We start from the raw sequence: 25221 nt of genomic DNA, 5'->3' as shown, positions 1-25221 counted from the left end.
GGGAGGGGGCTACGGAGCCATCCAATCCAGCGTCCCAGTGGATGAAACTCGGTAGAAAAGTTTCGCCTATGCGCAGGGGTCGCGAGTCGTCACTCGGACTCCTGGTGGCTTCGCCAGATCCTGGATCTGGCAGAGAGTGCCCTCGCCAGGCCTGGACTTCGGCTGAGTGAACCGGCTGCTAGAGCCCTGGGGGAAGGGAAAAAGAGTGAAGGGCACTCCCAACGAGCTTCTCAATGGTCAATGTCTGTCTCAAAACTGTGGCTATAGAGAAGTAACCCTCTTTGCCCGAAAAAGCTGGCCAGGCCTTTTTGGGAAATCGGGGATTCTCTCCACCAACTGGAGTGACAATCCCTACCAATTTGCCGATGTTTGTGCGGGAGCCTTAGCCACGATCTGGTATCAGGAAAAGTGAAACCGTGTGGCGTGTGGCTGATCTATCTCAGCAGCCCGCGTGGCAGGAGCTATTGGCACACGTGGCAGAGCAGTGGCCAGCAAGTGTCTAGAGCTTTAGTAATGGCGACAACTCACGTGCTGGAAGTCTGTGAGTCGGGCAGCTGTTGGTAGATCAGCTGTGGCAGCAGACGGGTTGCACATGGCGGCGGCGGCGGCGGCGGCAGTGGCAGCGGCAGTGGCGGCGGCAGCAGCGGCGGGAGACGGTCACTGCGGCAGTCAGCAGAACAAGAGGCAGTATGGGAACTCGAGGCAGTGGCCTCGGTTAAGAGGAATAGGCAACCACAGTGCCCGCCATGCAGCTGCCGCTATGCCGAGCCCGATGGGGTGGGCCGGGGTGTGCTGGAGTGGCCGGCAAGGACTGGTCACGAGAAAATCTGGCTCCCCGTACGGGCCACCAATGTTGTAAATTAGATTTCTCGCCTAGGCCCAGACAGACCACACCAAACACGGTTCCACGTGGAGAGGTTTAATAGAACGGGATAGGGCAGGGGTCAAGGCCGGGCGAAGAGAGGAAGAGGAAAGAGAGAGAGAAGGAAGGGTTTCGGCCTTTTGTAGGGGTAGTGACGTCACTTGCTCCCAGGTGGAGATGGGATTTAGAACTGATGTCTTCTGGGAATGCTTTGGCTGTTTCCATGGCAATTGATGTGCTAGGCTCCTGTCACCTGTGGGTGGAGCCATTGCTGGGGGAGGGGGCTATCCTAATGCCAACAGTTATTATAGTTTGCTTCTAGATGAATTGGGGCGAAAACTTCTTTTCTGTGGGTCTAAAGGGAAATAGGAAAGTTGGTTTTTTTTTCAAAGGAGGGCTAGCTGGCATTATTTGCCTTTGTCTCTATGTGCTGAGAAAGTACATGGTTTAGTTGAAGTCCTGACTGCAAACAACTGAAAGACCAGATGGGCATAAGCTACTTGTTAAATGTCTTGAAAGCAAGTCTTTAGAGGAAATGGCTTTAATGTAATTGGTGTAGAGTCAAGCAAAGAGCTAGAACGGAGGGTCCCAGAATCTCACCATCCCAGAGTGTAAACCTTGTCATGGCTGTCTCTCTCCTCTCTTATTTTGTAATATATAAAGCTTACAAGTAATACATAGCTATATATGTATGTATATATGTAAAGACATTGATATTGATATTGAACATACAAGGTATACATATTTATTAAAGAAGATCAACTAAGAAAGACAACTGCCTTTCTCTAGAGGTTAGTTTGGTCATATAATCAAACTACAATATAATTTTCCAGTTATGTCATTGTCTGAGACCAGCTAGAACTCCCAAGAGGCCCACCTGGAACCAGAGTAAGGATTGAAAGAAAAAGACAAGTTAGTTAAAGCTCCACTATGGCAGGACTAGAGGCTGAAGCCTCGTGACCAAAGCAAAGCTTTTTTTTTTTAATTTGTTCTCTCTTTTTAAACCGTTTTAATACATGCAAAAATGGTAACAATTGTTCAGAGCAAAGGATCAGATGAGTTAACAATCTTGGAAGTCAGGTGAAAAGGTCAGAGACAAAAATGGATACTGCTGTGCCTACATTCCAAAATCCACCCTGTATTTCTAAGGATACTGCCTGGAGCATCAAATACGAACGTACTTCCCTATGCTGCATTCTAAAAGGCCCTACCCCAAAGTACAGACATAAATGTACTTCCTTAAAGCCTTATTCTTAAAACTTAGAACCTGCCTAGGGCTACAGATGCAGATGTGCTCAATAATAGCCCTTACAGGGTGTAGCACAGGCCAGATTCCTGCCTCGGCTAGTCCCAAAATGTCCTGGGATAATATTAATAATACTCCGCCAAAATGGCTCTCCACATGTCATTAAGTATAGTATGTAATAATAAACCAAGAGAATTTTCTGCCCAACAAGTGGTTTTGGCTGTATATAGATGGTTAAGTCTCAGTTGGTCCCAGAGCTGTTTCAGTGTATGGAGACATACATATCATCACATACACATCATCTATTTTGTTGATCTTTCAATCTTGTCTGTAGCCAAGGTCTTTATGGGGTTTTCCTTGGTCATGTGTCATTTTTATTAACTTGAAAGAAACCCATAGCATTTTGTTTTCTATGGAAACATAGGCATAACCTCTCCCCCAACATGACACATTTTCCATTCTGATCTCAGAGCATCCTTTAGTTTAGTTCAGTGGCTTTTGCCACAATCTAATGTCTTTTAGCAGCCATAGGTTTTTTGTTTATTAGAATTTTAATATTTAATTAAGGTTAATAAGGCATGTAATCTATCTCTGGGGTTTTTGATGTCCCCTTTTACATGTAAAGCACCTCTTTTAGAGTATGATTAGATATCTCCATAATCACTTGTCCTGTAGGATTATGTGATATATCTGTAATATTTTTATATTATAATATGTAAAAAAAAAAAAAAAACTGTTTCATCTTATTAGAGACATTGGCCAGACCATTGTCTGTTTTAATTTGTAAGGGTATTCCCTAAAGGCCATATTTCTAAAAAAAAAAAAAAAAAAAAAAAAAAAAAAAGTGTAAAACTATAGATTAAGCCAGTTTTAAGCTATGGCACTTGCTCATTGAAGCTATGAATATGTGTCTATAGTATTATGTACATATTTTAGTTTACAAAACTCTCTAGAATGGAAGACAATTGCCAAATATTTTTTGGGCAGCTTTAGGGTTACTCCTTGTAGGTAATTGTAAGATGATTTTTTTATACAACAAGGCAGGTAGAGCCTATCATTGGATGAAAAGGAAGTATAGGTGGAGAAAAGTCTAGGAAGTAGAGAAGTATAAGAGAAAGCAGGAGATTCAAGAGGAGGCAACATGGAAGCAGATGTGGACGTTTCTCATGGTGCATCTCTATATGGATAAGGTTGTTATGAATATTTTATAAAGGATAGAAGTGTACAGGATCATCTGACTTATCTAGATGGGAAAATTATACCAGTTGGATCAGAGTATTTAGGTGTGTTTTTTGATGTGGCGACTTATTTGAGTTCAAAGAAGGTGGAGTGGCGGAATGCACAAAGTCTGCCATGATGTTGAGATGTGTGTGTGCAAAGCGTGGCAACACCACTCCAAAGGAAAGTGAGTGAAAACAACATGTTAGGGCAGTCATAGACCAGGGTGGGCGAAGTGAACTGCCTGGTAAGGAAACCGAGTGGAGAGGGAGGCTTGCAGATCATGTGATAGCATCTGGGTGCCCAGCTATGCACTGGAGCAGCTTCCGTGGAGTGAGACTGCTAGACCAATAGCAACAGAACCTTATTTAATAATTACCACAACAGGAAATGGAGTTTGGTTATATATTGAGCAAATAGGACATTGCATCAAAATTTTCTTGGCTTGTTGCCAAGTAATAGGAATTAAAAAAAAAAAAAAAAAAAACTTTGTTGTTAACATAGCGGGTTTAATGGAATTTCAAAGCCTCCTATCAATGGCTGATAAATAAAATTTCATTATTACCTTCTGCCAGAGGGTCTGGCAGACCCATGTGAGATCTTATATGTGTTTTATACAGTGAATGACTACGACTTTTGATCATTTGTTGTAGTTGAGCAAATAGTGTAGTCAGAATCATATTGAATAAGAGTCTCTATGTGTAAAACAACCCTTTCTGTATATTGAGAGTCAGTTACTATATTAAGAGACTATTGAAAATCTGACATCAGGAGTATTGAATATAATTCAGATTTTGAATCAATTTATAGGGACTCTCAGCAATTTTATTTATATCTTTAGATTTACAGCTTGCTTTTTGTAATTTTTTAGGATGTAAGATGTAGGTGCTCAGGAATCAGAATTCTTTAATTTTATATGTACTAGGGAGAATCCAAGTAGTTCATTTTATGAAATAAAGTTGCTTTCTTTTAAGGTATTCATTGTTAATCTCTCCCAAGAAAGTATTGTACGTTCTTCGTTAATATTCATCTTTTGCTCATAACAAGGCATCCTCTGCATTAATGGAAGGTACCACAATTTTAGTTAAATCTGTTACAGCTAATTGTCAAAGTCTCATTTTTCCTTTTGTAACCAATTGAGAAGCCTTTTCTGTGAAGGTATTTAATTTCTTACTCTATTTACTAAAACTACATTTTAATATATTATCTTCCCTATGGATAAGAATTCCTGTAAGTGAATGAATAGAAGGTAAAGTAACTAAGATGTATTCTATCTTGAGATTGATACAATTTAGATGTATGCCCTGTAATTTCCTTTCCTCCAGAGCTAACTCTTTCTTGGCCTCGACTGATAATTTCCTCGAGCTATTTAAATTTTTATCACCTTGTAAGGTTTGAAATATATGGCATAGCTCTTGCATAGCCAAGCTAATTATAGGCCTCAGCCAACTAATGTCTCCCAGTAGCTTCTGAATATCATTAAGTGTTCTTATTTGGTGTCTTCTGATTTGTACCCTTTCTGGTGTAACCTAACTTAGAGTTATTCTACATCCCAGATCATTAATAGAGTCCCATTTGTAATTTTTTAGGAGTGATTTGTAATCCTCAGCAAGACAAGGGGATGTTTGTTTGTTTGTTTTATTTTTTCACCAAACTTTCTTTCCAGGATATTTATACCTGAATCAGCCAATGAGATGTCAACTATATAATGATAAAAAAAATGGATTGAGGAAATTGTTTGCAGATTTTCTCCAAAGGCTGTTGTACAAAATAATGGCAGAAGGTGGGGCTATTTAACATTTCTTGTGGCAGGGCTTTCCAACAATTTTTTTTTTGGATCACTTCTATTAAAGGTAGGTATTGAGAAAGAAAACCTTTCCTATCATGTTCATGTAGAGCAATTGTCAAAAACCAATCTTTTACATGAATCATTATGATAGGCCATTCCTTAGGCAATAAGGAAGGCAAGTGGATTCCAAGCTGCAGGGAACCCTTTGGCTGGATAATCATATTAATTGCTCCTAGATTTGTCAACATCCTTTATTTGTCAGACATCTTTTTAATGACAAATATTGGAGAATTCCAAGGGCTGTTAGACTCTATATTCTGAGCCTCCAGCTGCTCCTGGACTAACTGTCCTAATGCCTGTAGTTTTCTTTTGTCATAGACCATTGATCAATCCAAATAAGTTGTTCAGGTAGCCAACTTAGTGGTAAGGCTGATTTTCTCTAATCCCTTTTCTAAGGCTCATAAGTTTTGTTTGGAATGCTATCTTTTAAGGACACATGGTAAACCAAGGTAGTAACTATTATAATAGTGATAATTGAAAATTTGTCAATTTTCTTTGAATCTATTCTTATCAAATTATTCAAAATATCATTCTATAAAATCCAAAAGGTTGTTTCTCATTGTAAATTACACTCGCGCGTGCGCGCACGCGCGCACACACACACACACACACACACACACACACACAACCAAAATGTGTTGTTTTCATATATAAATCCTCCTTCAACTTTTTTATTTCTCTATTCTTCTCACTCTCTCTCATCCTGCTTCTCTGAAACCTCATATCCCATCTTTTCCTTCCACTGCCCAGTCATTGGCTCTAGCCTTTATTTGACAGTCAGAATGGGGAGAAGGTTCAGTGAGATCACCTGAGTACATGATCACTTGCGTACATTGGGGGCTACCATTCTTGAAGAAGCAGAATTAACATCAAATACAAACAGTTCTAGGGCAACCCACAAAATGATTCCTTTAAAGGGCAACATTTCATTCTCTTTGCTAGGCAATGGAGGTTCAGATAGGCTTTGAGCCTTAGATTGTCAACTTCTCTCACACCAGAAATATTGGGAACCAGAATACCAGCTGTCACCCCCAAATGCAAGATACATCTCTGTCCCCATGTTCAACAACAGACAACCCTATGGTGGGCTTCCCCTAAGGTTTTCATATTGTGTCTCTAAAAACCTTAGACAGATGGAAGAACATTCCATGAGTTAGGAAAACATCTGAAAGCCTGGCCGGATGATCCATGCTTTTAATACCAGAATTTAGGAGGCTGACACAGATGGATTTCTGAGTTCAAGGACAGCCTACTCTTCAGAGCAAGATCCAGGACACACACACAGGGCTACAGAGAGAAACCCTGGCATTACAGGTTTGCATAACTATACATGAAGGAGATCATTTTGTACAAGCTCTAAGTTTGTTTGAGGAGGGTTTTCTTGATGTTCTGTCTTGGTTTCGTTTCTGTGGGTTTTGTTTTGTTTTGTTTTGTTTTTCTCTTTGTTTTTAGGACAGAGTCTCACTATTTCACCATGGATGGGATAGAACTAACTATGTGGAACAACCTGGACTAGAACTCAGAATAATCTGCCAGTCTCCACTTCCCAAGTATGAGGATCAAATGTATTCAGCACCACATCTGGATTAAAAACTTCCCATCTCTGACATTGTCACTAAGTGTATACTAGTTTTCCTTTATTAATGAGCACTCTTTTGTTTGTAATGGATGATTATAGCATCACTCAGTAAACATTAGTTTTGATACTTAGATTTTATACTGGTCCTTTAGTGCCTTTTGAAAAGGCATACAGAAATCAACTACTATAAATGCTTTCTAAATTATGTTCATATAGAAAAGAAATTTGAGTGAATTCACAATATAATGGAGAAAGCAATGTCATACCTAGTCATTTTGTGAAATCAAGGAAAACTTTCACTGTCAGGAATGAGTTACATCTTAAGTCATTGGCCTAGGGTGTCCCATTGTCCCTCTCAAAACATCACAGAATATTGACATACTTATTGCTTGCTCTCCATAAACCTGATCCTAAGGCCCTTTTGCTGAAGGTACCACATGTCATCAAACAAGTAAAATCAATCTGGTTCTCAAACAGAAGCTTCACTCCTGCTGATTAGCATTTCATGTGTTTGAGGATAATCTAGGTACATCTAGAGCAGGAAGGTAATTAATTATCAATATCTTATAGCTACAAATGCTGCTTCTTATGATAGTGACATGCTTGTAATACATACTTGTGCAATAGTGACACAAACATCATGGAAGTAACCAAGCGCCTTTTATTTGCACTTAAGGCCCTCCCCAGGAGATGCCACCCACACCTGACACTGCTAAAGTGGCCAATAACTTGAGACTAGACAGGCCATGGGTCTATAGGAAAACTGAAATTATTGTGCTGAAGGAACATAGCAATAAAATACCTCCCAGTGACATATTGCTGTACCCATAGATCAGCATATTGCTCAACCTTCATCAAAGAAGCCTCTTTCAGTTGATTAAGTTAAAGGAGAAATCCACAACTGGACAATATACAGAGACTTTGAAGCGCTTGGTCATAAATGGGATGTTTTCATCAACTCCCTCCCCTCAAGGCTCAGAGATGTATATTAAGAAGAGGAAGCAGAAATACTGGAAGATGTATCTATGTAATAATAGAGTTTCTTTACACAGCAGGACTGATGCACATATGAATTCAAGGAGATGAAGGAGGCACACACAAGACTTACACAGTTTCAAACATGATGTGAAATCCAGCACTAAAAGGGAAAAAGACACCATTGCCAGCCAAAACCTATTTTCTTCAATGCCTGATGGAAATGGGGCAATCAATTTTCTCCATTGAATGTCACTAAGGGACACTTGACCACACTCTGAGACAAGACTCATGGCCAGGTATAATTGTCTAAACAAAAGGATATCATCTATGTTCTTGTATGTGGGTCATTTTGTTTTTTTTAATTTTTTTGTTTGATTTGTTTCATTATTTTTTCTTTCTGGTGTTTGTTTTGTTTTATTTTATTGCTTTTGTGATAAAGATCCCAAGACAGAAAACGTAAAGTTAGGTGGATAGGATAAAATAGGAGACGCAAAAGGTAATACGTGGTCAAAATAATATGGTCAAAACATATTATATAAAAAATTTTAAGTAACAAAAGAAAATATATAAGAAAAATTAAGTCCCCAGGACCAACTATAAAGGATGCAGGAAGCATTTAAAGTAGTCCTGGGAGCACAGCAGATTCACAGTCTCCATGGTACTATGTCTGAACATGAAACTGAAGACATGTCTTGGCTGTAGTACCCAATAATACTTTATTATTACTAAATAACATGCTTGAAAATTATTCAAAATGTGATCATTTCGTTATTAAAGTATTTCTTGGTTTGAGGGTACATGAAGGGAAAGAAGCAAGAAAATCCAAAATGACAGAACCCTGTGGGCTCTGTTCATCAACCTTCTCCTTACTCACAGGCACTGTAACTGGAATCATAAAGTTTCTGGGTTCAACAAGTGACACAGCACCAGGGAGAAGGCAGAGCTGCCCTCAGGGATGGAGACAGAAGAGCCTGTTCCCATGATGAAGCCAAACTCCTGGTGGGGACATCCTGACACCTTGATTGAGCACAAGGACTTGAGGTTGATTAACAGGGCCTGGCTGTGCTGTGAAGACTCACACCCCAAACCCTGCACAGACTGCACAGGTCAGTGCTGCCATTTTGTGGGCATGGCACTGCATTTAATATTGAAAGAAGTCTTGTAGGGCTGATGCAGATTCTTTGTCACTCAGAGAGAGAACAGTGGCAGGATTCATGGAGCTGTTTACTAACGGCAATCCAGACTTGTTTCTGCACTAAAGGACAGTATGTCTGGTCACTGGGTATAAGCTGCTGCTTACACAGGACAGACGGGGGTAGGAGACAGAGGCAACCGCAGTGAAGCCTGGAGTAGGAAGATCTTGCTCTCACAGCTTCTGTACAATCTGTGTGATTTTCCCTCTAAATATTGAGAACTTTAATCTGAGCTGCATAACATCTGGTAACTTTGTGGATAGTGCACTCTTTTTTTCTTTTGTTATGAGTGCATTTATTGTGAACTTCTCCTTTCCTAGTTCCAATGTAAGCCATGAAATGTGAGAATAATATGAAACAGACATGAGACTATATACTATGACTAACAACCAATTTTAGAAAAACAGATCTTTAAAGCTTGCTGGGAACTTCCCTAAGTATTATGTATATCAACTCCTTGACTCCCTAAAATGTAGCTAGATTGTACAAAACATAATTTGCATGTGAAAAATACTTTTTATAGAACCCCAGTAATATAGTAACACTGATGTATTTATGTATTAGAAAAAAACTGAATTTACATCTGAGTGTTCACAAAACATCTTTTTGTGAATCCTGAACTTTTTATTACTAATGTTTTGGTATCACTCTAGCTTCTGAGTTATGTATAACCCTCCACCATGTCATTTATGGCAAAACTCATTATTCAATTGAATTGACTTATTATGACATTATGGAGGCAAAGAAGCTTGTGAGAGCTAATGAAAATGTCCATATGTGCACTGATCGACTGGCTCAGTGGTTAAAAGCACTTACTGCTCTTGCAGACTTCCCTCATTCTATTCTTCAGCACCAATAGTGCAGCTAATAATAAGGTATGATTCCACATCTGAGGAATCTAATGTCTTATTCTAACTTCTGAAGGCACTAGGCATACAAGTGGTACTCAAGGATATATGTGCACAGGCACATACACACATTTTCACACACACACACAAACACTGAGAGGGAGGGAGGGAGGGAGGGAGGGAGGGAGAGAGAGAGAGAGAGAGACAGAGAAAGAGACAGAGAGAGAGACAGAGAGAGAGACAGAGAGAGAGACCAATGAAGTAGTCATATAAATGTCTGTCTGATAGTTCCTTGAATCAATGTAAATGATCAATTTTTCAGTGCAGGAGTGACAGTATTCAACAAAACAAAGTTTCAGTAAACATTATGGTATCTTACAGAACTACTGGGTATGTATTTAAAATATATGGTTATAAGAAGATCATTTCATGATGCAACTAAAGATTTGGCACATTGAAAATGACTTTAAATATAGTCCACAATATTCAGTGAATCTGTGAAATCTTGGAAATCTATTTCCCCTGTGCATGCAAAGTAACACAGAAATCATTACTGACTGAGGATTCCAGATTGGATTGACTTCCCCAGAGCTTTAAGGAATGAAAGCAACCAAGGGCCTTTTCATTCATTTTACCTCTGTGATTTATATAGAATAGTAGAACCATAACACTCTGTTAGTGATTTATGCACAAGTCATTTTCAGACATTTCATAACCGTGTTATACAAGGTAACAGATGTACTAACACATCTCTCAGATCTTCTCAGAGGGGTTGATATAACTGACTAATAAAGAGCACAGTGGAGAATTCACACATGAGAAGAAACATGTATGGCCTGTGGGCATCACTAAGCCATGAGAGGTCATGGCTGGAATCATATCAAGAAGAGAACATCACATGTACCATTGCTGTAGGATGAATGCTAATGTTACACCTTCTCAGGAGAAACTGAAAGTGATTCACAAATAAATACGGTGAGCAGTAAAGAAAACTAAAGTGTGAAAGACAGATAGACTTAAGGTTCCCACATTAAACTTTTTATAGTTTATCAAAATAAGGTCAGTATGAATATATCTGTGCTTTAATCCTTACTTTAATTTCAACAGGAGAATACAGAAAACCGGTGTCATATGGAAAATTACCCAAATCAGTGTGTGGTACGAGGCAGCTTGTCATTTATTCAGTATGGCATAACTGACTGACTAGGAAGTGATTCTGTTTGGAGTCTGGAGGAACAATGCCTAAGCTAATAGCTGCGACTGGATGTTTCCTTGGGTGAATGTTTTTAGAGAATGGTCAGGAATGGCACCTAAGTAAGGGGTAGCTTTCTTTTCATATGATCCCTCAAATAAGATGATATGGAACAAAAATTAATTACTCTATTTCTAGTAAATGAGTTATGTACTATTGTACCTAATCACTCTATTTATTATGAACTGCTAAAGTAAATTGCAGATATGGAATTCTGCCACATATACTTACCTGGAAAGCAACACTGTTTGGGTATGTATTACAGTAATTTGCAGAAACTACTAATTTTTTGTTAGCTCTATGCATACTTGAGAGAAGAGTGTGTACAGGAGGCCAAAGAGGATTTGAGATGGGAAGCATCCAATGTCTGGTATCATGACTTAGAAATTAGAATGCTGTTTTTTGTTTGGGTGTTCTTGTTGGAAAATATTTAGAGGTGAGGAATATAAAGAACTACCTTTTGTGAAGGCATCAGCTTGGCATCCAATTGTCAACATCATCATCCCCATGTAGGTAGAAACAAGAACAAAAGAACAAAATCAGGCAACTTTAAGCAAAGAACTCTGCATTTACATAATACACTGTTCATTTCACTAAAGAAAATAGAACATGCACCGGCATGAATTACATCATGTTTACTTCCTTGTGTTTCTGAAAGGGACTTCCTAGTTCTGAGTGTGATAATGATTTAGAGATCTCTCATCCAGAGAATAATTTTCACTTCATTTATTGGACTTGCAGTTTTAGGGAACAACATCTTATTTGTGAGACATTTGTATGTAGCCATCATGGGCCCTGAGGACAAAAATATAGATGTTATTCTCATCCACTTGGCTTTTGTAAATACAATCATTATTTATTGCATAAGTATAGAAACAAAGCCACAATTTTTATATCAGAAACTTCCTAGGTGATATTGGTTGTAAAACTATAGTTTATCTAGAAAGAGTTGCCCGTGGGCTCTCCATCTGCACCACCTGTCTCCTCAGTGTGGTCCAGGCTGTCACCATCAGTCCCAGGATCACCTTTTGGACAAAGCTCAAACCACAGGCAGCCTGGCATGTTCCTGCCTTTCTCCTCCTCTTTTGGATATTTAATTCCCTGATAAGCTCCAACTTGCTGCCATCCAGGCACACAGTCAAGTGGCTGTTCCTCTCTCTCATGGCTCTTTGTGATGTTATTTTCCAGGATCTCATGGGCTGGAGAGTGGGTCCATGGCTCTCCATCTCTATAAACATCATGACTGTGTCCTCTGTCTTCACAGCTCCAGGTCAGCAAACAATTCCAGGCAAAAATCAGAGCTACCCAGAGGGTTCTCACTCTCATGACCTGTTTCCTATTCTTTTATTTGGCAGATTTCATTTTCTCCTTCTACACAGGTTCCACAGTGACACATGATTTGACAATACTAAATACTAAAGCATTTTTCTAGTACTTGGTTATGCTGGTCTCAGATGCTTTGTCCTGATCATCAGGGATGTCTGTGTTCCTAATCCCTGCTGTGTCTGCTCAGCAAGAAGAAATTCATTTTCTTAAGCAAGTATTTGTAAACAAAAACTATAAACAAAGGTATCATACCAATAAATTATTTAAGATAATAAACATTTGATTTGGTTTTTGTTTTGTCTTGTGTTTTTGTTTGGTTTGCTGTTGTTTTCAGACAGCCTGCCCTTGATAACTGATGATTGCTGGTTCAGGTTCTAGGCAGGGATGCTCCGTGTATTAGTCAAAGTTTTTAGAGTCACAGGACTTATGGGTAGTCTCTATATAGTAAGGGAATTTGTTGGTGACTTACAGTCTGTAGTCCAACTCCCCAACAATGGTCAGTAGCAGCTGTGAGTGGAAGTCCAAGGATCTAGCAGTTGCTCAGTCCCAAAAGGCAAGCAGGTGAGAGAGCCTTTCTTCTTCCAATGTCCTTATATAGGTCTCCAAAAGAAACTGCGTCCCAGATTAAAGGTGTGTACCACCACACCTGAATCTGTCATTTGCTTTGTCCCAGATGAACTTGAACTCAGAGATCTCCTTGCCTTAGTGTCCTGGGATTTCATAGCCACTATGCTTCAAGATCTTCATGCCAAAATCTAGGTCAGAAGCATGTATCTCCCAGACTGAAGTTCAGGATCACACGTGAGGGAGCCTTTCAATTCTGGATTGTGGTTCATTCCAGATGTAGTCAAGTTGATGACCAGGAAGAGCCACTACACTCACTATCCCACCATCCCACATGCCGGGGTCCAGCCTGGACACAGGATCGGGGTTCTCAACTGGAAGGAGGGATGGCTGGAAGGTGCTTGAGGAATAAACGGGTAATGTTTTCTGGTACAAGCTGAAGGGCCATGTGGAGGCTTTCGGTTGTGCTTTCTTTTGCAGTCTCTTGCTAGTACTCTCCTGGGCACTCAGGCTAGAAGGTGTGCTCCCTCTTTCCTCTGTCTAACCCCTGTTTTTTATTGTCACACAAAAAAGAAAGTAGAAAAAAAAAAGACATTGTGTAATCACTACCAGATGTATCAAATTCAAAAGAATTACCACATCTCCCAAAGAATTAAAGATTTTGATTGTTCCTCAAAGTTTCAAGCTTCCCATTTTCCCAGGGCTGCAGCCAAAAAAAATGCAAACTTATCATTATTTAAACTTTAACTTTAAACTCATTATACTTCAGAGCTTCAAGCTCCAAGGACAATGACATGAGGTTTCCTATGAAGTTCTATTGATATATGACATGGGCAAATGTGTCAGGCAGTAGTTAGAAAGATTCAGGTTAATCCTTAACTCTGCAATTTGCAAGCTTCTGCTACTGCACATTGCATACAATGACTCCCATAAGATTCCCAGTATTTTGGTTTGGTTTTAATAACATATTATTTTATGTATTCTATATCTTCTTTCAGAAGTCAAATTTTTACTTGCTTATCCATACATATCTAAAGAAGACCAAGAATCACCCTTAAATGTTGTGCAAAATTCATTTCATAACTTCAATACCTTTTTCACTTCTGAATTATAGTATTCCGTGTTTTTATTTCCTTATCCAATTTTCCCTTATCCTTATGATTACATCTCTCTTACTAATGTATTGCAGTAAAATCTCCAACCCAAATAAGCCCGTGCAATGAAAACATTGCTCAATTCATATGAATACAGGAAGCGTGCCTAGATTGGCTTTATCTACCACTATAGTGCCCTGTTCCCCAGCTATGAAATCCCTCATAACTTGGTGTTCCTCCATGAACATGCTTCAGCTCCATCCTCCTTCCCCTTCTCCTCCAGAGACTACTTCTCCCTCTCTCTCAGACTCTTTAGCTCCACCTTTTCTCCCCTTTTCCACCACAGGCTCTAACGTTTATTTTACAAACTAAAATAGGAACGAGATTCTGGTGAAGACTTCTGAGTACTTAACTAGGCAGCGTTTCTAGGTAAAGTGGAATTAGCATCAAAATACAAACAGCTCCAGGCAATTCACAACATTTTTGCCCTTTCTGTCCAGTTAAAAGGCTCTTTCCACTCAAATATAAATAGACTACAACTATTACCATCCTACAATTTCTGAAGTAAAAGACACACTTAACACCCAGTATCAATTTTGTCTATCAAATAAAGTACTCTGCTATCTATCCTAAAAGACTATAATTCTACATCTGACTTTCAGCCTGGTTTTAGATTGTATGTCATGTGAAAACCACCTTTTAAAATCTATATTATCTTTCTCAATGCTAAACAGCTTAGGTTGGCTATGAGACTACCAGTCTTCAAACACATTAGAAATCCAAGAATGACTAATATGACCTGAAAATATGAGAAGCACAAAACATAGCTTTCAAAACTTAGCCAATTTATAGGTACTGATGACAGGCTAGACAGTCCCTCATTCCTCATAACGTTAGAACATCAGTCTTCCGCCTTCTGGCCCAGGATCATCTGACAAACCTTTGTAATGTAGAATTTTGAAGGGTTCCTAATTCTGACTTGGCAAAGATTATCAGTTGACTAGTCTGCATAATGTTTCTCTTTCTGGACAGTATTTGTCTGTAGATCAATTGAGACAATTCTTGCCTAGTGGCTGTCTCACCACAATTAGGGCAACTCCACTGATGTTCAATTGCTTCTTAGAATTCAAGAAGGGGTGCTGTCAGGAGCAGACAGGCATTTAGCCAAATAATCTTTAATAAAAGAAAAATGACCATAAACGTCATATTCTGTGGGCTTCTGATGCCCCTAAGACTATTTACACAAAGCATTTCTGAACTGTTAAGCTTTGACTACTTTTGGCCATTTCTAAGTGAAATGTCTCAAAACTACTCTTTTAATTGACTCAGAACCATAAGTTTGCTATCTGGCCCTTAACTGGTATTGTTTAATCAACTAAAAACAGTGTACAATAGCAGTTATAATACTGAGTCTAAGCCTTGTATTCTTAAATGTATTATATAGGAACAACGCCAATATGAAAGTAAGAATATTAAAATGTCAGTTTTAAATTATTAAGAAATTATACCAATGAAAACCTTGAATTTGTATCAAGTAAATTCTATACCAATATAAAGACTATAACTTCAACTTTGTATCAATTACAAAGATTTCTAGCAATGTAAGATATAGCTATGTAATGTTTTGTTTAAGAGTAAATTTGCTAACCTATCCCTATTTGTCTATTAATCTAACTTCTATGATATTACTATATCCCCCATTTCTCTTCCACCCCCTTCCCTTTTACCTAAGAAGGTAGGATAGAGAAGAGAAAAGGAAAGGTAGCATACCCTGAGTTTAAACTCTCTAATTCTCTCCCTGTCCAAAACTGCATTTGTAAAGTATCCCTTAAATGGCAACATATCTATAATTCATAAAATAACCAGATCATCCACCCCAATATAAGGAACTGGGATGATGATCTTCTTTTTTCTGCTTCCAGCTGAATTTGGGCAAAGATTTCCCTTCAGAGGGCCGAAGCAGAAATAGAAAAAAATAGGCTTTGTCGAAGGAGAGCTATCTGGTATCATTTGCCTTCTACTCACTATGTGCTGAGAAAGTTCATTGCTTAGCTGACATCTTAACTATGGCAGTCTAACAGGGTGGATAGCTAAGCTATCTGTTCTAGAAAAGTTATGGAAGCAAGTCTTTAAAAGAAGCAGCTTCAATGTAGTTGAGGTAGAATGAAACATGGAGCTGGAATGGAACATCCCAGAATCTTAGCATCCCAGAGTGTGGACCTTTTCAGGGATGTCTTTCTCTTCTTTTATCCTAAAGAACACAAAACTTACAAGTCATCATATAGTTCTTTTAAGACAGGGTACACAGATTGGTTAATGAAGATTAATAAAGAGAGATGACAGCCTTTCTTCAGAGGTTAGTTTGATCACATAATCAAGCTGTAATATAATTATATATATATATATATATATATATATATATATATATATATATATATATATATATATGCCATCTTAAAGTATGGTATGTAATAACAAGTGATGTGAAATTCGTACCACATAAATGTTACTGACTGTGTATAGACATTTAGTCTCAGCCAGTTCCAGAGATGACTTCATATATAGAGACATGAACATCACCACCTATACATTACCTATTTGTTATTATGCTCATCTCCCTTTTCTTCTCTGTCACCAAGGTCTTCAGGAGCTCTCCCTTTGTCATGTCTGATCTTTATCAACTTGGAAGGAACCCACAACTTTTCCTGTGGAAACAGGCATAACTACTCCCCCAGCATAACACATTTCCCATTTTCCAGTCTAATATCATAATATCCTCAATAGAAACAGACTGGTTTAGTTCAGTGATTTTTCTCCCACAACCCAATGTCTTTTAGCAGCTGTGCTATTTTGTTCATTAATGTTTAAAAATGTTAAGGTTAATAAAGTACTATGTAATCTATCTTTGAATATTTTTGTTGTTCCATTTTGCCTGTTAAGCATCTCCTTTAGAGTTCAATTAGATCTCTCCACAATTGCTTGTCCTGTAGGATGGTGTGATGTGATTAGTTCCTATAGGCAATGGAGTTAGGTTATATAATGACCAAGTAGACCATTGCCTCACAATTTCCTTGGCTTGTTGCCAAGTGATAAAGAACTTATTCTTTGAACCTTTGTTGTTAACATGGTGTTTCTTATGGAATTCTGAAGCCTCTAGTATACTTCTTATCAATAGCTGGTCAATTTCATTATTACCTTGTGCCAGAAGACCTGGCAAACCTGTATGACATCTAATGTGATTATATAAATATCCTACTTCTGATCATTTGTTGTAGCTGAATAAATAGCAAAGTCAATTCAGAATCATCCTAAATAAGTTCAGCAGTCTCTATGTGTACAACAGCCCTTTTTGCATATTGAGTCAGTTACTATAATTAGAAATTCTTGAAAATCTGACAACATCATGAGTATTGCATATAATTCAGATTTTTGAACTGACTTATAGAGACTCTTAATCCACCTTACATCTTCCGAGTTATATCCTACCTTTCCAAACTTACTGGCTGTAAAATGACTTACATTTACAGTCTAAAATGTAGGGTCTCCAGATATTGGAGTTCCCTTGATTATGTGAGGGAAAATCCAACTAGTTCTTTTTATGAACTGAAGTCACTTGCTTTTAGGGTATCTGTTGTTAATCTCTCCCAAGAAACTACTGCATGCTCTTTACCAGTGTTTATCTTGTACCCACAATAAGGCAATTTCTGCCTTAGTAAAAGGTACCACAATTTCATATGGATCCATTCTGACTAATTGTCGAAGTCTCATTTTTCCTTTTAGTATCAATTCAGAGACCTTTTTATTGTAGGTTTTTAAAGTTTTTTTACACTGTTTATCTGCTAAAAATATCAATTCTAAGATATAATCTTCCTTCTGCATAAGATTTCCTGTAGAAGATGAGTAGAAAGTAAAATGACTAAGATACAAGCCATCTTTGGATCAATATGGTCTAGAGGCGCATCCTGAGATTTCCTTTCTACAAAAGCTAACTCTTTCTAAGCCCCACCCAATAGTTTTCTTGAGCTATTTAAATCTTTATTACCTTGTAAGATTTGAAATAAATTGCTTACCTCTTGAGTGGCAAAGTCAATTGCAGACCTCAGCCAATTAATAGCACCCAGTAGCAACTTCAAATCATTAAGGGTCCTTAATCATTAAGAAAAGGGGTTTCTTCTGATTTGCACCTTTTGTGGCTTAATTCTTTGTCGAGCTATTTTATACCTTAGATATTTAATAGAATCCCTTCTTTGTACTTTTTCAGGGGCAATTTTCAATCCCCAGCAAGGCAAATTTTTTGGATTTTGTTGTTGTTGTTGTTGTTGTTGTTGTTGTTGTAGGAACTGAAATGCTGACATCTCAGAAAGGAGATGTTTGCTGAAGCCCATGCAGTGTGGCCTTGTCCAGGTACGAGACCTTGCAGGCCTTATAACTACAGTACCTTCAGCCCAAGAGGACAAGAAAGATCCAGAATTTCTCTGAGCCCTCATTCTCCAGGCCCTCTATGGGCAGGATTCCCAAGGAGGCTCATGTGGTGCCCTATGTGCTGTTCCCCAAAGTTCTCCTTAAACATCTCAATAGTCACTGAAGGAGTACCAAACAGATCCTGGCAGGGGATCCAAGGACACACACACACACACACACACACACACACACACACACACACACACACAAACTTCTTCCCTTGTTTTCTCCATGGTAAACAGTAGATATTCCCCCAAGGAATACATTCAGCAGTACTGGTTGTGGGTTTCTCAAATAGTGATACCACTTTCCTAAATTTTAATAATGTTTAACATAGTTAAAGACCACCATGGTGAGAAGGGCTGTTTCTCAAAAGACCTCTTGAATATTCACACAGGGTTTCCAGTTGTTTTATGTGTGGATAGTGGAGAAGAGAGAGAGAAAGATCTGTGTCTTACCTGGCATTCCTTTCTAGAGCTGTTTATTGTCTGTATCTTTCTCACAATTCCAAAATTAAAATTTTATATAATAAACTTTATCAATATGTAGTTTTGATAATCATCCTGATATCCCACAAATGAGCTGTATATGAGAGGTAATAAATAGGCTAAATCAACAAGATTTTACTCACCTCTCCAAATGGGGTGTGGACATGAACAGGTTAAATGTGAGCACTAGATGAACAAATATTGTAATCAATATGTATGGGAAGGATAATGATTCTTGCTAGTGGGGTTTAGCAATTAAGAACCCTTGTTACTCTTGCAGAGGATTGTCGATCATCATGCATGTGATGTTAGCAACCTCCTGTAACTCTGGTTTTTTAAATTCTTACACCCTTTCTAGCCTTCATGTGTACCAGGCACCCATATGACACACACACACACACACACACACACACACACACACACACACACACACACGTTTGCTTTTGTTTGCCTGATTGGTTTGTACTATGAATGCTAGTAGTTAAGAAGAAGGCTATCAGGTCAGTTCAAACTTGAATATTTTAAATCTGTGTCTCAAATGCATGGTACTTTTTGCAATTGGAACTTACCTTCAATTATGGAAGGCAACCAAGGGCAACAGTAATAGCATATTTTTTTGAAGGCTTGAACATCTACAGCCAACAACTGCAAAGGAGAATTATCATACCTGGCGCTGAAGTGTTTTCCAGATAGACTATGGTTTGTGAGACAACATTTCTCCTCAATTGACATTGATACTTGTCTATATACATATAGCATGGTGTGTAATTTTAAGTAAATGTAAGATAATATGATTTATTATTTGTTGTGGTTTGAAAGAAAATAACTCCCCTATGGGGAGTCATAGTATTTGGAAGTGTGTTCCTATTGGAGGAAGTGGTTGATTCAGGCAGGGTTGAGTCTCTGATGCTTAAACTATAGCCAATGTACCAATCACTTCCTCTATTCTGAGAATCCAGATATAGAAATATAAGACATCTCTCAACAATCATATCTGACTTGTATGCTCCTGTGGTTCCCACCATGACAATAATAGACTAAACCTCTGAACTTTAAGATAAATCTTTTAAAATATTTTTTATATATAAGCTTCCATGGCCACGATGTCTCTTCCCAGCTATAGAAGCCCTAATTTAGGCACTGTGGATTTTCAAACATCCTTAGTGTTACTTATTCCTCCTCACCCTTTCTGCCATCTACATTGACCTCATTCCCTGCAAAATACACTTCCATTTTCCCTGCTATCCTTCTCTCATAAGCCCCTCCACCATTCCACCATATATGCTCATAGTCCCCTTTTACTTTCACTGCTTCTATAGTTATTTCAGGTTATAGATTCACATCCAAAGATTTGGAGTTTAGAATCACAGTTGGACACTAGGAACCATGGAAACACATGAAAGACCACAAATCCTCAAAAGGAAATAAGAATGGAATCATTACACTGCATGTCTTCTAATTATAACATAAAACCATAGAGAAATAACACTGTGAAAATGTCAGAAAGTTAAAGAGATGTAGTCTAATGAGTTGAAGTAGAGGATGAATACGCAAATACACACAACCCCAGCCATCTGATTCTCTACACGTGTGGGCAAAATACTTTGGAGAAAAGAGTCCCCTCAACAAATACTTCTGGAAAAAATAGAAATCAACATGTAAAGAATGTCAAGAGCTTGTCCATTCTTCAGCAATTGTGGGGTGTGACCCTGATAATTTATTGATTCATTTTCATATGTCAGTTTCCCTCAGAAGGACAAATATTGTCTCTCTTTGGAACATTATAGAAGGTGAGCCTGAGCACCTTCCCTCGTTCCCTGAAATGGAAAGATATGTATCCGGGGACAGAATGCTAGGCATTTTGTTGTCTTAGTAGTCTTGAGCATCTGTCTCTGTGTTCAGAATCTGCTCTAATCACAGCTCCAGGGCAACCTCTGTTTGAGACCATCTCAGTGTTTCATCCAGAACCTTCATCAAGGTTTCTTAGAGAGCTTTTCTTCTGCTTCTGCTGTGTACCTGCTTTATGATGCTGGCTGAATCACTGTAGTTTAGGGAATGTATTCACTTGATTGTGGTGAGTTTCTGGAATCCAATGGGATTCTAATTAATTTATTATATTGCTTCATCCCATGTGGATTAGACTTAAAGTACAATATTCTTTTTCTGAATCCACCATGAGAATATCCATAGCTTCATAATATACTATACATGAAATAAGGTGATGTTTGAAATACAGCAAACATGTTTTTCAAATGATCAGTGACCTCAAAGAGGATTCAGGAAGCAGGATGAAAGAAAGATAAATTCAGGTTGTACACCAGAAAGTCAACATGGCAAATAAAACATTCAGCATGATAAAAATGGGACTTTGAAGAAAAAAATAACAAATAAAAATATTAGAAATCGGGGAAAGGAATCAACTAATAAGCTGTGAGGAAATATATATATATTTTTTAAAAAGGCCAAGCCAAAGAAAACTATGAGGGATTGAACTGCAGATTGAGGAAACTCTACAGTGAGTCAGTAATATAAAATCAAATATACATTACATGCTGAAATCTGTTTGCTCTCCCTCAACATCACTCAGTCTGTGGTGGTTTGAATAAGTTTGGCCCTCAGACATTCATGTGTTTGAATGCTTGTCCATAACAAATGGCACTATTAGGAAATGTGGTCTTATTGGAGAAGGTGTGGGCTTGTTGGAGAAAGCATAATGCTGTGTACTTGGGCATTGATGCCTGCCATTCCCAGATTCTGCCTCCTTCTGGTTGCCTTCGGATCAATATGTACAAATCTCAACTCCTCCAGCACTATGTCTGCTTCAACACTGCCATGCTTCAAGTCATAGTGATAATGGACTGAACCTCTAAAAGTATAAGCCAGGCCCAATTAAAATTTTGCCTCATAGAGTTGTGTGTCTTTTTTAAAGAGTTGGTGTGTTTTCTCAGCAAAACAAACCAACCAACTACCTAACTAACTAACACATAGTCCAACAGCCACATTTCCCCTCGCCATCAGATTCCAATCCTCTTCTGTTACCCTTCAAAGAAAAGAAAAGCAGGCCTCACAAAGAGATTATCGCAACATTGCATAACAACTTACTTATAAAACTGGCACCATGTTTACATTGAAGATGTAAAACATGAAGGATCAGGTGGGTATATGGAGGGAGTAAGTACTAAGAGAGATTACTGGAACTGGGGAGGGGGGCATTTGCAGGGTGATATGGAAACCTAGTGCTGTGGAAACTCCCTGGAATCCGTGAGGGTGATGCTAGCTAGCAAAGACTCAGATACATGGAACCTGAACTAGCCACCTTCTGTTCTCGGCAAGGGTCCCAGCAGTAGGACTGAGACATCAAACCAACCACAAAACTTCCAACCCATAATTTATCCTGCCTCTAAGATGTGCCTAGGTAGTGATTCAACAAAAATTGTAGGAGTAGTCAAACAATGCCTGTTCCAACTTGAGGCCAACAGCTTGAGAGGAAGCTGATACCTGAAACTGCCTGGATGGCCATGAACCAGAGGCTAAGTAACCCAAAGACTTATGATAGAGACAAACATGAGTGACAACATACATACATACATACGTACACACATACACAAATACATACATACATATATCAGGATTACGATCAAAACTGAAGACCTAGGAAGTTACTGGTTAAGAGACTTTATATCCTCCACACCATAAAAGCTCTACATGAGCTCTATACATACTGTACAATGTTATTGTGTATTATATATATGCACATACACACAGAAACACAGACATTCGTGCAGAGGAGAAAAAATGTCAACTGAATATTAGTTCTCAAACACTACTATTCCAGTGCATTGCTTCACACCAGGAAGTGGATAGATCCTGGGAAGGAAAAGGAGTGGTGGAGGTAGGAAAGTATGAGCTCTGCAGGGCTGGCTGTGTGGATGCTGAGTCCAGTGCTTTCCCCTTGAGTCTCCTCTGCTGTATAATGAAAAATGAGAACTAAAGACACTTTTCCAAAACTGATTTTAGAGACCCAGAACTGATGTGTGGTCTATAGAATGAATTACATGTAATGCTGCTGTAATTGACCTGGGCAATAACTGAACAATCTGATGAAGAGAATGAAGCATTGTTTGACGGTGGATATTAAAAAGAGCAGAGGAGAAATGAAGAACTCATTCAGGAGAGGAATTGACTGCTCTGCATAAAGTTCTCACTCAGAGCAAGAAACAGTTATAATCTCTAAAAACTTCTATTGCTGCTCTGCCCTAGACACCAAACCATAAGATCAGCCACTGACTTTGACTGATACATAACTTTTACTCTATGTGTCCCTGGGCTTCTTTGTCTGTGTATGTGTGTGTGTGTGTGTGTGTGTGTGTGTGTGTGTGTGTGTGTGTGTGTGTGTGTGCATGCATTTAAACCTTTATTTTTATTAGATGGATTCATCTTATCTTATGTATGTTTTGTCTGCATGTATGTATGTATACCATATGTACTTGATGCTCATGAAGGAGATACGAAGGCAGTGAATGGCCTAGATTTGGACACACATTGTTTGTGATTAACCATATTTGAAGCACATGGTTCATGTGCTAGGAATCAAACATGGATCTTCTGCAAGAGCAACAATTACTCATAATCACTGAGCCAGAGATGCAACTAGCACATAAATTGTTCAGAGGCCTAGTTGCATCTCTTTCTATAAAGGGTTAAATAATTGCTAGTATAAATTTAGGAAATCTATAGAACCATTATGAATTAAGAAATCATCTATTTGTCTATGAAGCATCACTACAAGTACATCTTTGTTGATCTGCAGAAAATCTGCCCACTAGGGTGGGCTATTGAGCAAGTATCAATATATTATTTTGTAGTGACAGGAAATACCAGCAATAAGAATCAATGCTGAGATGAGATTTTTGAAAGCCTTGCAAGTCAGAATTATCAAGTGCAGCCATGAAAAATTATAGATTATCTCCAGGAAAGTTCACTTTCATGTCTTTAGCCTTCCTAGGTGGTTCCTAACATTGGGAATAGTAAAAAAAAAAAAAAAAAAAAAAAAAAAAAAAAAAAAAAAAAAAAAAAAACTAAAAATAGACTTCAAAAGTACTATTGGGAAATTTTGAAATTCAGATAGAAAGAATGAATCTTGGACCCTGTTTCTCATCTTATGTAAAGGGCAGTTCTAGATAAATCACAGACCATTACAGAAAACCCTAAATTTCAAGACTCCAGAATAGATTAAAAAAATTACTTATTAATCTACCCAGGAGTTTTCCTACATTCAAATTATTATACTATATGAGAAAATAAAATGCCTGAAAAGCTAAATAAAAAAATAATTGCTTTTCAAATAATCAGTGACCTTAAAAAAGATTCAGGTGCAATTATATTTGTGTGGATATGTTCTTTTGGGGTTTTTTTTTTTTTCAAGATTACTTTCTTGGTTTCTCTAGGCTGTAGTTTCCCTTTTTGTTGGAGAATTCCATCAATTATCCTTTGTAGGACTGGATTTGTGGAAAGATATTGTGTGAATTCATTTTTGTCATGAAATATATTGGTTTCTTCATCTATGGTAATTGAGTTTTGCTGGGTATAGTAGCTTGGGATCGCATTTGTGTTCTCTTAGGGTCTGGTGTATATGACATCTGTCTAAGATCTTCTAGCTCTTATGGTCTCTGTTGAAAAGTCTGTTGTAATTCTAATAGCTCTGCCTTAATATCTTAATAAGCCTTAATATGTCCTTTTTCCCTTTCTGCTTTTAATATTCTTACTTTGTTTTGTGCATTTGGTGTTTTGAGTATTATTTAATGGAAAGAATTTCTTTTCTGGTTCAGTCTATTTGGAGTTCTGTAGGCTTCTTGAATGTTCATGGTAATCTCTTTCTTTAGGTTAAGAAAGTTTTCTTCTATAATTTTATTGAAGATATTTACTGGTCCTTTAAGTTAGGAATCTTTGCTCTCTTCTATGCCCATTATTCTTAGGTTTGTTCTTCTCATTGTTTCCTGGATATCCTGGATGTCTTAGGTTAGGATGTTTTTGTATTTTAAACTTTCTGTGACTGTTGTATCAATGATTTCTATATCTTCTGCCCAAGATTCTCTCTTCTATCTCTTGTATTCTGTTGATGTCGGGTAGCCCTGGTTTCTGTTGCTTATGTTCTTGTGCTTGCCTCTCGCCATCTGGTTTTCTCTAGTGCTACCTGCCCTGGCTGTCTCTGACTGGATCCTGTCCTTGAGATTCTGATTGTGTCAGAACTTCTCAGAGTCCAG

The 25221-nt window shown here is 38.2% G+C and overlaps 1 pseudogene across 1 annotated transcript; it reads left to right on the top strand.

The window, feature by feature from the left end:
• Positions 1-592: 592 nt before the first annotated feature.
• LOC308422061 (vomeronasal type-1 receptor 4-like) lies at positions 593-12457 on the top strand (annotated as a pseudogene). Its single transcript has 2 exons — positions 593-646; positions 11899-12457. The product of its transcript is annotated as a vomeronasal type-1 receptor 4-like (transcript).
• Positions 12458-25221: the final 12764 nt, after the last annotated feature.

Source organism: Micromys minutus (assembly GCF_963924665.1).
Source record: "Micromys minutus genome assembly, chromosome: 6".
NCBI lineage: Eukaryota > Metazoa > Chordata > Mammalia > Rodentia > Muridae > Micromys > Micromys minutus.
This window is presented reverse-complemented; position numbering and strand designations above follow the sequence as displayed.